The sequence below is a fragment of the Chelonia mydas genome, chromosome 8 (genome assembly GCF_015237465.2).
Source record: "Chelonia mydas isolate rCheMyd1 chromosome 8, rCheMyd1.pri.v2, whole genome shotgun sequence".
NCBI lineage: Eukaryota > Metazoa > Chordata > Testudines > Cheloniidae > Chelonia > Chelonia mydas.
Window position 1 is genome coordinate 69,444,619 of NC_057854.1, and position 14,588 is coordinate 69,459,206.

At 41.1% G+C, this 14,588-nt stretch overlaps 1 protein-coding gene across 5 annotated transcripts in view; it reads right to left on the minus strand.

The window, feature by feature from the left end:
• The window catches only part of SLC35A3 (solute carrier family 35 member A3), a 35,018-nt gene extending 21,365 nt beyond the window's left edge, over positions 1–13,653 (minus strand). For all 5 annotated transcript variants that reach the window (XR_006283336.1, XR_006283338.1, XR_006283337.1 and 2 more), the window contains exon 1: positions 12,654–13,653. The gene's annotated coding sequence lies outside the window, so the exon portion shown is untranslated. The remainder of the gene's footprint in view (positions 1–12,653) is intronic.
• Positions 13,654–14,588: the final 935 nt, after the last annotated feature.

The window sequence follows — 14,588 nt, forward strand, 5'->3', positions numbered from 1 at the left end:
TTGGAGTACAATCTTCTGTTCATTAACTGCCATGATTAGGAAAACAGAAATTTTAAGACGGTGACATTACTTATTTAAGCTTGCCTCCTTAAAATTGATCTCAAATCCTTGGGTTATTTTTTTCAACCAATTCTCTCCCCCGCTTCCAAGCAGATTTTTAAACAGGATAAAGTGCCTCAAAAAGGTAGTAGCAGTAGAATGTCATATTTGTATTTCATATTCCCTGAAGAAGCCACAGAGTTTTACAAATGACGCAAAATAAACTAAGTATGGTCAGTGATGTAGAGAAAAGATTGTTCTCTGAGTTAAGAGTTGAATTCAGAATAGATTCCATGAAAAGCGGTCTCATCAGTGTTCAGCAACACAGGCTTGTACACAATAATCACACTGAATTCTAGGGTGTAGGGCTAGTGCTATATATCAGATAAGTCACATGCCAGGAATTGTGTAACAACTGAACTTACACATTCCAATAAATCACCCACCCATTTAACTTTGCAACTTCCCAGTAAGTGTATTAGCTTTGCTTTGTGTCTTTCCTCATTCTTTTCCAGAAGGATAACGTATCAGCTTATACAACTTAGTGCAGATTTGGGACTTGGATCCACTGAAACACATAAACGGGTACTGAACTTTGAGCATCTGAATTGTTTCATTGGCTTCAGTGGGACTACTCACATGCTTGGAGTCAAGCATATGCTTAGGTGAGTTGCTAGGCTGGAGCCAGAGTGCTCAGCACTTTGCAAGACATTAAAGTAGCAGTGGCTGCCAGCAGCACCCAAGTCAGAGGGAGGGGCTAATCAAAGCTAGGAACTTGTTGGCATAGGTACTTTGTCTTCACGAGAAAAAAAGTGTGTTTTTAACCCTGTGTAAACATCCTAGCATACACAAGGCAATTTGCAGTTTTAATACATTAGCTGGTTGTGGGAAACCAGGCTCCTGCCAGGGTTTACCTCAACCAACTAACATGCTAAAACTACAAAATACATTATCTACACTAGGATATCAACAAGTGTTAAAATCATACCTTTCTTCCTTTGCCATATACTGCACTGGTCTCAGTAGCCCCGCCCCCCCAGCTCCCTTTGCAGGAGCATCATGAGGCTGGAATCCTCCACAGAATTTCCCAGAAGCGGCCCTTCAAAAGGTCCCGAACATCCTTTAGGAAGGAGGGACTCAGCAGCAGCTTCATGTCCAAGTAGTATGGCCTCATCAAGTGTTTTATATGTACTCTATCTAGTTTTGGTGAGCTATACATTGTTTGCTCACTAACGGTCAATTCCTTTAGAAGATCTGCAGAAAGCTCAAAGAGCAGCAAAACCAGCACTGTTCCACTGAGTGCGAGTCCCAGCTGCAAAGATGCTGCACAGGAGAACTTAGCCCCCCCTGCGTGCCACAGAACAATGCTTTGTGATGACTCCTCATACCATACCACTCAAGGGATTTTGAAAGCTGGGGCATCAGCAGCAATTCCATGACTTGCCAACTTCACCTGGAAGGATAGTGCAAAGGCTGTGGCAATTGCTGCAGTAGCAATGTGAGCACTTCCACTGGTGATATACAACTTAGGAAGGAATAAGGTTTTGTCCTACCCTAATCCTCACAGAAAACCCCCAAAACAAAGCTTATTTACTTACACTTTCCACAGGAATGAACATTTGGCCCACTGTCTATCAGGAAGGCCAATACTCTGCGTTCAGCTCTGCTAGCTCTCACAGCATTTCTCTCTGAAACGCTGAAAAAGTTGTGAGCCCTCTCCCGCTGCAAACCTGTTTTTTATTGTTACACAAGTATTCTGTGGGGAAAAATTAGAAGATAAATTGTTTTGGGAAATGTATCTCAATGATGTGAATGGAGACAGGCTGATCCTTTTTTGACAGGTCATTTTCAATTTGGCCTCTACAGACAGAGAAATCATATATGGAGGGGTCCGTACAAAATAACCCTGGGTTTTATTTTTGGCAAGAACTAAACAAAAACCACTGCAATTGACCACGATAATCCAAATTTCAGTCATCTGACTCTGGGCTCCTTGCTCCTGTGTCTAATAGTCACACTGACAGTGTTCTGATTCATAGAATCATAGAATATCAGGGTTGGAAGGGACCTCCGGAGGTCATCTAGTCCAACCCCTGCTCAAAGCAGGACCAATCCCCAATTAAATCATCCCAGCCAGGGCTTTGTCAAGCCTGACCTCAAAAATATCTAAGGAAGAAGATTCCACCACCTCCCTAGGTAACGCATTCCAGTGTTACACCACCCTCCTAGTGAAAAAGTTTTTCCTAATATCCAACCTAAACCTCCCCCACTGCAATTTGAAACAATTACTCCTTGTTCTGTCATCTGCTACCACTGAGAACAGTCTAGATCCATCCTCTTTGGAACCCTCTTTCAGGTAGTTGAAAGCAGCTATCAAATCCCCCCTCATTCTTCTCTTCCGCAGACTAAGATTATCCAAAATGATTCAATATCCTCCATTAGATTTGAATAGTTCAAGTTGAATTGTTGTATTCCTCTTCCCACACCTACTACAGCTCATCTACACACAATTTCTCCAGAAAGTCCAGCTTTACAATCTGAGAAACACTGTTTCAGGAATATTAAAAAGAGAAGTGGTGAGTGCAAGAAGAGAATACTGAAACAAGGAGTGCCCAAATGAAAAGGTAAAAGAGAAAGCATTGTGACATTATATACATGACAACATTATACGCATGGCTGGAATATTGGTATAGAAGGGTACGGCTTGCTCAGGAAGGACAGGCAGGGAAAAAAGGGAGGAGGTGTTGCCTTATATATTAAAAATGTATACACTTGGACTGAGGTTGAGATAGAAATAAGAGACAGACTTGTTGAAAGTCTCTGGGTAAGGATAAAAGGGGTAAAAAACAAGGGTGATGTCATGGTAGGGGTCTACTACAGACCACCAAACCAGGAAGAAGAGGTGGATGAGGCTTTTTTTAAGCAACTAACAAAATCATCCAAAGCACAGGGCTTGGTGGTGATGGGGGACTTCAACTACCCAGACATCTGTTGGGGAAATAACACAGCAGGGCACAGATTATTCAAACAAGTTCTTGGAATGTATTGGAGACAATTTTTTATTTCAGAATGTGGAGAAAGCTATGAGGGAAGAGGCTGTTCTAGATGATTTTGACAAATTGGGAGGAACTGGATGAGAATTTGAAAGTGGAAGGCAATTTGGGTGATAGTGATCATGAAATGGTAGAGTTCATGATTCTAAGGAATGGTAGGAGGGAGAACAGCACAATAAAGACAATGAATTTCAAGAAAGCAGACTTTAGCAAACTCAAGGAGTTGGTAGGTGAAATCCCATGGGAAGCAAGTCAAAGGGGAAAAACAATTGAAGATAGTTGGCAGTTTTTCAAAGAGACATTATTAAGAGCACAAGAGCAAGCTATCCCACTACGTAGGAAAGATAGGAAGTTGGCAAGAGACCACCTTGGCTTAACTAGGAGATCTTCAATGATCTAAAACTCAAAAAAAAAAAAGAATCCTACAAAAAGTGGAAACTCGGTCAAATTACAAAGGATGAATATAAACAAATAATACAAGTATGTAGGGACAAAACTAGAAAGGCCAAGGCACAAAATAAGATCAAACTAGCTAGGGACATAAAGGGTAACAAGAAAACATTCTACAAATACATTAGAAGCAAGAACAAGACCAAGGACAGAGTAGGCCCATTACTCAGTGAGGGGGGGAAAGACAATAACAGATAATGTGGAAATGACAGAGGTGCTTAATTACTTCCTTGTTTCTGTTTTCACCAAAAAGGTTGGTGGCGATTGGACGTCTAACATAGTGAATGCCAGTGAAAATGAGGTAGGATCAGAGTCTAAAATAGGGAAAGAACAAGACAAAAATTACTTAGACAAGTTAGATGTAGGGCCTTATTAAATGCATCCTAGAATACTCAAGGAGCTGACTGAGGAGATATCTGAGCCACTAGCAATTATCTTTGAAAAGTCATGGAAGACGGGACACATTCCAAAAGACTGGAAAAGGGCAAATATAGTGCCCATTTATAAAAAAGGAAATAAGGACAACCCGGGGAATTAGAGACCAGTCAGCTTAACTTCTGTACCCGGAAAGATAATGGAGCAAACAATTAAGAAATCAATTTGCAAACACTTAGAAGATAATGAGGTGATAAGTAACAGTCAGCATGGATTTGTGAAGAACAAATCGTGTCAAACCAACCTGATAGCTTTCTTTGACAGGGTAACAAGCCTTGTGGATTGGGGGAAGCGGTAGAAGTGGTATATCTTGACTTTAGTAAGGCTTTTGATACTGTCTTGCATGACCTTCTCATAAACAAACTAGGGAAATACAACCTAGATGGAGCTACTATAAGGTGGGTGCATAACTGGTTGGAAAATTGTTCCCAGAGAGTAGTTATCAGTGGTTCGCAGTCATGCTGAAAGGGCATAATGAATGGGTTCCTGCAGGGATCGGTTCTATGTCCGGTTCTGTTCAGTATCTTCATCAATGTTTTAGATAATGGCAGAGAGAGTACACTTATAAAGTTTGTGGACAATACCAAGCTGGGAGGGATTGCAAGTACTTTGGGGGACAGGATTAAAATTCAAAATGATCTGGACAAACAGGAGAAATGGTCTCAGTACACAGGATGAAATTCAATAAGGACAAATGCAAAGTACTCCACTTAGGAAGGAACAATCAGCTGCACACATACAAAATGGGAAATTACTGCCTAGGAAGGAGTACTGCGGAAAGCAATCTGGGGGTCATAGTGGATCACAAGCTTAATATGAGTCAACAGTGTAACACTGTTGAAAAAAAAAAAAAAAGAAGCAGCAGCAGCAAGCATCATTCTGGGATGTATTATCAGGAGTATTGTAAGCAAGACATGAGAAATAATACTTCCACTCTACTCCGCGCTGATTAGGCCTCAACTGGAGTATTGGGTCCAGTTCTGGGCGCCACATTTCAGGAAAGATGTGGACAAACTGAAGAAAGACCAGAGAAGAACAACAAAAATGATTAAAAGTCTAGAAAACATGACCTATGAGGGAAGACTGAAAAAATTGGGTTTGTTTAGTCTGGAGAAGAGAAGACTGGGAGAGGACATGATAACAATTTTCAAGTACATAAGAGGTTGTTACAAGGAGGAGGGAGGAAAATTGTTCTTCTTAACCTCTGAGAATAGGACAAGAAGCAATGGGCTTAAATTGCAGCAAGGGCAGTTTAGGTTGGACCGTAGGAAAAAGTTCCTAACTGTCAGAGTGGTTAAGCACTGGAATAAATTGCCTAGGGAGGTTGCAGAATCTCCATCATTGGGGATTTTTAAGAGCAGGTGAACAAACACCTGTCAGAGATGGTCTAGACAATACTTAGTCCTGCCTTGAGAGCAGGGGACTGGACTAGATGACCCCTCGAGGTCCCTTTCAGTTCTATGATTCTATACTACAGAGGAACAGGCAAAGTACAATACAAGTAACCACTCATGCTAGCTAACAAGTCGTGGGAAGCAGAAAGGGGTCAGTTAAATGACTATAATAAAACTAAATAAAACTAACTGATTTACCATGAAGTTTCCTGCCAAATAACTGAGCTACCAACACTAATCATCATACTACTACTACTATTGATTCATATTTTCTCAGCCAATTAACAAAATGTCACAGTCTTAGTGAAATCAGAAACATTAAATTAGATGTAGAAAGATTACAAAGACACAAAACTTCTACGGTAGTTGTGAAAAACTTCAAAACAGAGCATGTAGGTTTAGTAGCAGTAACTGTACTTTGTGTTCTCGAGTCCCAAAAACATTATATAAGTAGATTTAAATAATGAATTTGTTACAAATTCCAATGCAACTGTGATTTTCACATTCTGATATTAAGCATTTGTAAAAGTCAAACTATTCTCACTACAAGTTGAGAAAAATCTGAGTGTCTTGTTCTCAGTTATGACTAATACAGTACCCAAAAGCAGCCCTACAATGATTATGGATATTATTGCTCTATTCTTCCTATAATACATCATTATTTCCTTACTTTTATTATTAGATATCATCCATTTGCAATTCTTTTAACTGTTATTTTCTGTCAGGCCCTGGGATTTAAAAATAATTAATTCACAATTTTAGAGTCTACATCTCCCAAAGGCCTCATCAGGAATTGCAGGCACACTGTACTTTTGAGGAGCAAGTCCTTAGGGACTTAGGCAATGTGAACTGCAGGAGGTCAGCACCTCTCTGATTCAGTCTGGAAGTATTACAGTTGTAGAACTAAAGCATGCTGGTGACATCTTCATAAAATTCTGTCTACACATAACGGTGCACTTAATGTTGGCAAACACTGATGCATCCTCAAAATGCTCCGGTATTGACTGAACCAGAGACATTTAAAAAAAGAATAGTGAAGGCATATTTATTTCCATTTTAGACTCTAATCCTGCAACACAGACCCGGGGACTTCATGCAGCTACAGGTTTTCGCCCACCGGTAACAGCTTGCAAGATTAGGGTCTTAGTCTGTGGCTGTATATCATAAACAGCAACATAGAGAGTAAACACAAAGTTTGTGTTAACATTGTTTCATGTGCCGTAACAGAGAGCAGGAGTAAATGTTTAAACTACTTTGTACAGATTCATAATTATGTTTGGCAAGAAAATCATCTTTTGTTACTATCTTATCTATTTTTCTTTTTTGTTTTACTGAAAGTTAAATTTTAAAATAAATAAAACAGTGTCAAATTGTTCTTATTGTTACATTTTCAGCCTTCACAGTGACAATTATCTGCTAACATAAGCTGCACTCAGGATGGCTAAAAACTAAATTCATTTGACATTTTCAGGGTTGAGGCTTTTTTAGAACATAAGCATTGACTGACAGGATGTTCTGCTCCAATGGAATGTTAGTACATTTGACTATCAATGTCTTTTTGCACAGAAAAAAAAATCAAAACACGAAAACATTTAATCAAGACACCTGCATTTCTGCAAAAAGTGAGACTGTAGAGAACTGCAGATTCAGGACCTGAATAAATGCAGAGGGTAAGCTTAACTATGGTTCAAGTTCTGCACCCCACCACAAGATATTAAAAAGAGAGGTAATAAATAAGGTGAAAGAGTTCGTAAATTTTTTCAAGTTAAACAGGTTTGTGCATACCACCTGTGTTTGCGTTTCCTGAAAATGGAAGACAAAAGAGGGAAATGAACTGAGTTGTTAATGCCACGTTGACAAATATACTACAGAGGGAAATGTTATTAACAAGACTTTGGCAAACAAGGAAGGGAAAACGAACAAGAAAGCTTTGATTCCACTCAGTTTATCTGAATTCTATTAAAAACTGATGCAGTACACAGAATATGAAGCTTCTGGTACATGCAGTTTGAAGCACGCATTTTCAAATGTTATTTCTCTGTACAATGTTATATGTGCCTTCTCTTTCTTCCTAAACTCCAGTCCAACTCTGACGCTTTACTCTTTCGCCCATATTAGATAACATGAATACAGGCTATTTAAAATAACAAAACTAAAATTTTTCGTATGATGGTTCTATTCCTTAAATCTTTTTCAGCAGCTGAGTGTATCAGTAAGTCATTCTGCACAAGATCTACGGGTTCAATAAAGTATATTAGGGCTGTCAAGCAATTAAAAAAAATTAATCACGATTAATTGCACTGTTAAAGAATAATAGAATACCATTTATTTAAATACTTTTGGATGTTTTCTACATTTTCAAATATATTGATTTCGAATACAAACACGGACTACAAAGTGTACAGTGCTCACACGATATTTATTGTTGATTACAAATTTTCACTAAAAAAATAAAATAGTATTTTCAATTCACCTAATGTAAGTACTGTAGTGCAATCTATTTATCATGAAAGTTGAATTTACAAATGTCGAATTATGTACAAAAAAAATAACTACATTCAAAAATCAAACAATGTAAAACTTTAGAGCCTACAAGTCCACTCAGTCCTACTTCAGCCAATTGCTCAGACAAACAAGTTTGGTTACATTTGCAGGAGATAATTCTGCCCACTTCTTGTTTACAATATCACCGGAAAGTGAGAACCAGTGTCGCAAGATATTTACGTGCCAGATGCGCTAAGGATTCATATATCCCTTCATGCTTCAATTACCATTCCAGAGGATATGCATCCATGCTGATGACGGGTTCTGCTCAATAACGATCCAAAGCAGAGCGGACCGATGCATGTTCATTTTCCATCATCTGAGTCAGATGACAACAGCAGAAGGTTGATTTTCTTTTTTGGTGGTTCAGGTTCTGTAGTTTCCACATCTGAGTGTTGCTCATTTAAGACTTCTGAAAGCATGCTCCACACCTCATCCCTCTCAGATTTTGGAAGGCACTTCAGATTCTTAAACCTTGGGTTGAGTGCTGTAGCTATTTTTAGAAATCTCACATTCGTACCTTCTTTACATTTTGTCAAATCTGCAGTGACAGTGTACATAAATCAAACAACACGTGCTGGGTCATCATCCGAGATTGCTATAACATGAAATATATGGCAGAATGCAGGTAAAACAGAGCAGGGGACACACAATTCCCCCCCATAGAGTTCAGTCACAAATTTAATTAACACACTATTTTTTTAATAATCATCCGCTTGAAAGCCTGTCCTCCGGAATGGTAGCTGAAGCATGAAGGGGCACACGAATGTTTAACATATCTGGAACTTAAATACCTTGCAACGCCGGCTACAAAAGTGCCATGCGAACGCCTGTTCTGACTTTCAGGTGACATTGTAAATAAAAAAAAGGCAGCAGTATTTCCCGTAAATGTAAACAAACTTGTTTGTCTTAGCGACTGGCTGAACAAGAAGTAGGACTGAGTGGACTTGTAGGCTCTAAAGTTTTACACTGTTCTGTTTCTGAGTGCAGTTATGTACAACAACAACAACAATCTACATTTGTAAATTACACTTTCATGATAGAGACTGCACTACAGTACTTGTATGAGGTGAACTGAAAAATACTATTTCTTTTGTTTATCATTTTTACAGTGCAAATATTTGTAATCAAAAATAATTTAAAGTTAGCACTGTACACTTTGTATTCTGTGTTGTAATATAAATCAATATATTTGAAAATGTAGAACAACATCCAAAATATTTAATAAATTTCAATTGGTATTCTATTGTTTAACAGCACAATTAATCGTAATTAATTTTTAATAGCAGTTAATTTTTTTTAGTTAATCGCGTGAGTTAACTGCGATTAATCGACACCTCTAAAGTATATCTAAGGTAGTAAAATATTCTGTGAGTGAGAAGCAGTACACAGATGGCAATTAGAATGCACAGAAATTCTTAATAACTAAAAGTCTACCAAATAGTATTGTTGAACTAGTTTATGTGCTGAAATGTAGATATTCACTAACACTTCCTAAATGTCACAAACTTTGCTAAATAGTAAAAAGTCAGAAAAATGACATTTTTTCCCATATGTAGTCTCTATACTATATGTGCAAAGTCACAATGGTTTTGTAAATAATTTCACTTGGACTAATCCCAATTACTATGCTTCTTGTTTTAAAAACTCTCCACAGACTTGCTCCACTCTCAAACCACACTCTTAACGTTGGTTTCCTCTTTGTCCCCTCCTATTAACTCTCCCCAGTTGTCAGGCACACTTTCAACTGTACGTCTTCATACAGCTGGAACTTCTTCCATCCAAGCCATTAAATCATTTTATCATTTCAAATCTCACCTCAGTCACTTTCTTTTGGTCTTCTGTTTGTGACTCATTCTCTTTGTAAGGCACTTTATAGACAATACCGTAAAACAAGCTGTATTTCTCTTGGTACTTACTTTCTTCAGCAATGTTTTCACATTAAATAAAAAATGCTCTAGCAAAGTTTCTCTCCACTTGTAGAATCTGAACAACCTGCTCATTCAACAAAGCTTTGTTTTCAATAGGAGCTTTCCTAAGGGCAGCTTTTCTACTTTTTCTATCCAGTTAAGGAGTTTAAAAAAAACAACAACCTGCAACTGAATATTTTCATGATGGGAATATAAAACGCATCCAGTACAAAAAACACGATGATTCCATCTTGTTCCAGCACAGCTACCAAACTCCCAGAGCACAATACTATATTTCCCCCTTTTACAAGCATGCTGCTACGACTGAGTGTCAGAAAATGCATTTTTAAAAAATTCTTCACAGGATAGTTATACAAGAAAACTTATTTGCTAAAAATTCCCTCTCTCTACGAATCCTTCTCAACTCTGCTTCAATTAGATAGTCTTCTGTGGCTAACAGTTAGGGCCCCTTCAAGAATAGGGAGGGTATGTCACTGACACGCTGGCACATCGAAGTGCAAGACTCCAACATCACTGATGTCTGACAAGGAGTCCAATGATATCCTCACTTGCCTGTGCACAGTTTCAAATACTACTGTAACTTCTTTGGGGCAACAGCTGTCTCTTCCTAAGTATTTGTAGAAAACCTAGCAGCGTGGGGACCAGTGTTCCCTCTAATTTTTCCCCACACATGTGTGGAATGAATTTTATGTGCACCAATATGGAGATGATGTGTGGAAGTGATGTGTGGCACATCACCTTCATATTGGTGCACATAACAAAATTAATGTGGTGGGAGATACTGGAGCCGAGGGATTCAGAATGTGGGAGGGAGCTCAGGGCTGGGGCAGAGGGTTGGGGTGCAGCAAGAATTGGAAATTGAGAACCTCAAGTATTGCATGACATATTTAAAGTTACCTGAGGTTAAATCTGCAGCTCCTTCTCTACCTCACCTCTTAAACACAAATGTAGAACCCAGAAATAAGATCTCACAAGTTAGATGACAAGTAAGCAAGATCAAATATTGAACCTGTAAACATTCAGTGTTCCTTTACGTAAGAAATTGAGGAAGTCGTTGAGTTGAATCTAATATCAATAGTGTTTATGAGATTCAGAGTTACTGTACACGCATCCTGGTGCAAAAGTTTTATATTGCTATAACAATTTTATATTGCTATATCAAACCAAACCCTGTCTGCCACATAGGCAGTAAGGCATATGGTATCAAATTTTTCTCTCCTCTTTTTTTTTTTTTTTAAAAACAGTGCATACACTGTACTATTCATTGTATATATCACTGTAGAGACAGGCCTCAGCTGCAAAATTCAGATCCTAATATAAATTTCCCCCAAACTTGAGGGGTCTTCAGTTCTGGGTTTTGGTTCAGGCCCCACCTCAAATATAAATACATACATAGGGCTTGTCTTCACTACAGTGTTAGTCCCAAGTATAACTCAAGTACTGCCCCCATCCCAACTCCTGTCCACACAGAAAAACCTCCAATTTGAATTAAGTAGTGCTTTAAACTCAAGCTAGCTTGCAAGGTTATGGGTTGAATCATGAGTGCTGCTGCTAACTGAGCTAGTAATGGGGATGAAGCTACAGACTGGTTTAGCACAACGAATAACTGCTAATACAACAATTCTGTGCAGTGTTGTTTCACAGCGTGGCCACTCTCACTTGAGCTAACTGTTGCAATGAAGTCAAACCCACAGGTGCTTATTAGCAAAAAACAGTAATTACAAAAAAAAAATTATACCTCTGTACAATGCAGATGAATTGGCATTGTTGTGGAAGCTTAACTTTCGAATGGTCTTTTGTATGTGTGTTCCACATTGCTCAAAATGACATCCTTCTTTCATTGTACCAAATGTTCTGTCTCCTCCAAATTCTTCCTACTTTCCCCTCGCTTTCCACAAGTGACCTCCCTTCCCATACTATATACCCTGATCTGCCACATTCTCAATTAAAAATATAGATTATAAGCTTCATTCAAAATATAATCCAATTCTCAGTATCTTTGTTTACTCTTGGCCTACTGTGTCCTTTGTTGTCTTCATTTTCTGTTTGCTTGATATAGATTGTAAAAATTTTGATCTCAAAAGCCCCATACAAAGTTCCAAGGTTACAACATATTTCTTATAAAATATACCTAGTGCTGTGTTAAATGTGGTTTAATTTATGTGCTACTTGGAAGGATGTGTATTTTATATTGGTGTGAATCAGAGAAACTATCCAAGACAGGTGAGTGACAACTGGGATTTCATCGTCCAGAACTGAGAAACATCTGCTGTCCATGTTTTTTTGCTTCCTAGTCTCACATCATCCTCTCCCTGACTATTTCACACAACTCCCTGTTCCTCAAACCATCATTTATCCTCTACCCCTGCGATACTCCAATGTCATAACCTACCCCCCACTCACACACGTCACCCCCTCCCCCTATAAATCCCTCCTCTCCCCCCGCAGGGGCTACCCCAATCCTGTGTCCTGCCCCCCATACAGCCCGCCCTCCTCCCCCGGGCCTACCCCAATTCCGTGCCCTGCCCCCCCATACAGCCCCTCTCTTCCCCCCTGGGGACGAACCCAATCCCGTGCCCTGCCCCCGTATATCCCCTCTCCTCCCCCGGGGCTACCCCCTCCTATATCCTGCCCCCCCATATATCTCCCCCCTCTCCTCCCCTGGGCCACCCTAACCTGTACCCTGCCCCCATATAGCCCCTTTCCCGGGCTACCCCAACCCCATGCCCGGCCCCTCGGTCCCGTGGCTACCCGGTACCGGCCCTGACCGAGCTGAGGCCCCGCCCCGAACCGAGGAAGCGTCTCACCTCCCGCGCTGGGAGCACGGCCCCGCTCCCTGCCACCCCTCGCCGCCGGCTCGGGGTGCCCCCGGCGCCCCGCTCGCTGCAGCTGCCCGCCCGGCGCTGTGCAGGCGCTTCCGGGTGCCCCGGTCCCGGTCGGTCCAGCTCCACAAAGGCCCCGGCTGCAGCCGCTGCCCCGCCTGCTCCGTTCCCAGGACCGGCGTGCGGCGTGGCTGGCTCCGCTCTCGGCTCGGTCTGAGCCCGCTAGCCCCCGGCTCGGCCTCGTGCGGCGCAGGAAGGGGCTGGGCTGCCCCGCCCCGGCTCGGCCAGCCCGCCGCTGCGGGAGGAGACGGTTTAGGGCAGCGTCAAAAACAGGAGCCAGAGCTAGGTGCGGTGTGTGTACGTGTGGGGCACAGGGGCCTGTCGGTATCTAGCTCGGGGTGATGGGGGGTAATGGGCTGTGAGGTCAGTCCCCAGCAGTCGTACAGGTGTTGGGGCAGAGTGTGGGGCAGTGCCTGGAGGAGACAGCGTGATTCTGGTGATACAATCTGCCTCCCCCCACAGGTACTAAGAGAAGAGGGGGCAGGCCAAGCACACATCTGCTGTGCCAAGCCCTGTGAGTCAGAGCGCAGGGGAACAATACTCCGAGCCAGGGAGGGGAGGTCATGGCCTGGGAGAGTGATGGAAAGTCAGCGAGGAGGAGAGAAAATGTAACCCACGCTGTAATAAGATTAGGGGGTGAAAGTAACCCAGTACAGGCCCCGACGGCGTACCGGTAAAAAGGGGCCACCAGTAGCTGCCCCTTTTGCACCCCCTGTTGGCGGCCCTGCTAGATCCCTAGGTCCCTGCCAAAGGACCCTGCTTAAAGTGCTTTAAATCGCCACTGGAGCCCCAGGCGGCGCGGGCCAGGTAGCGCAGATGGGCTGGGTGGAGGAGCCCGCCCCCGTACCAATAAGTGTTGAGTGTTACTTGCACCCCTGAATAAGGACTTTGTAAACGTAGTGACCTGGCAGTGCCCCAGTATGTTAAAGTGAAAAAGAAAAAATACAACCTAAGGGAGAACCTTTCTCTCTCTGTCCATTGTGTGTTGTCCCTCTGTTTGGATGGAAACCTCCATAGGAACGATAGTTTGTTGTATGCTTTCCACAGCAGTAAGCATTTAACATCATAATAATATCAAATGATTCACTTGTCCATGTGTAAAGAGTGACACGCATGGTGCTTACACATGCTCAACATTGTAATTCAAGGAAATAAGGTTTAGCATTGAAGGCACAGTTAGTAACAAGCTCTTTTGCATAGAAAAAAAAATCCCAGACTTTGTAAATGTGTAATATGCAAAAATGTGTAACTAAGAGTGAAATAGTTTTTGCTTTTTTGAAAAAAAAAAAGATTGAACTACTGAACTGAAATTCCATGCTGGACAGGAAAAACCAGTCTGGCCTCACAAATATGCCAAGTTTGGCAAACCTGGTTCCACCTTTTAAATTGTTCTGAGGAGCAGGGATAAGAGGAGGAGGAAATAAATTGTAGATTTAATGGGAAGAAATCATAAAACAGCCGCTGAAAGAAATACACCTAAAACATCAGCCATAAGCCATCAGTTAAACTTTGTGCAATCAAAGTCTGACTGATTTCCTAAAATTTCAAGCTAAACACTTTTCTTCTAGTTGTGTGCATACTAAAGGAAGTTTTAGAAAGATTTCTCGCTGTTGCTAGTACTGATTCAGCGCTAGCAGCATTAACACTGTTGGTATTCGTACAGTGGGCCAGCCGATACTGACATTGTAATAATCCATCTCTCTAACAGAGTACAGTAGATGACACTAGAAAGCGTCAGCAGCAGCAAACAGCCAGTCAACACTGAAGTTTTCAGTGTCAGACAGTGGGAAAGGTTTGCAAACTTTCTCTAAGGTAGTACTGAGCAAATGTCCTACTACGTTGTTAAGGGACAGGAAATGC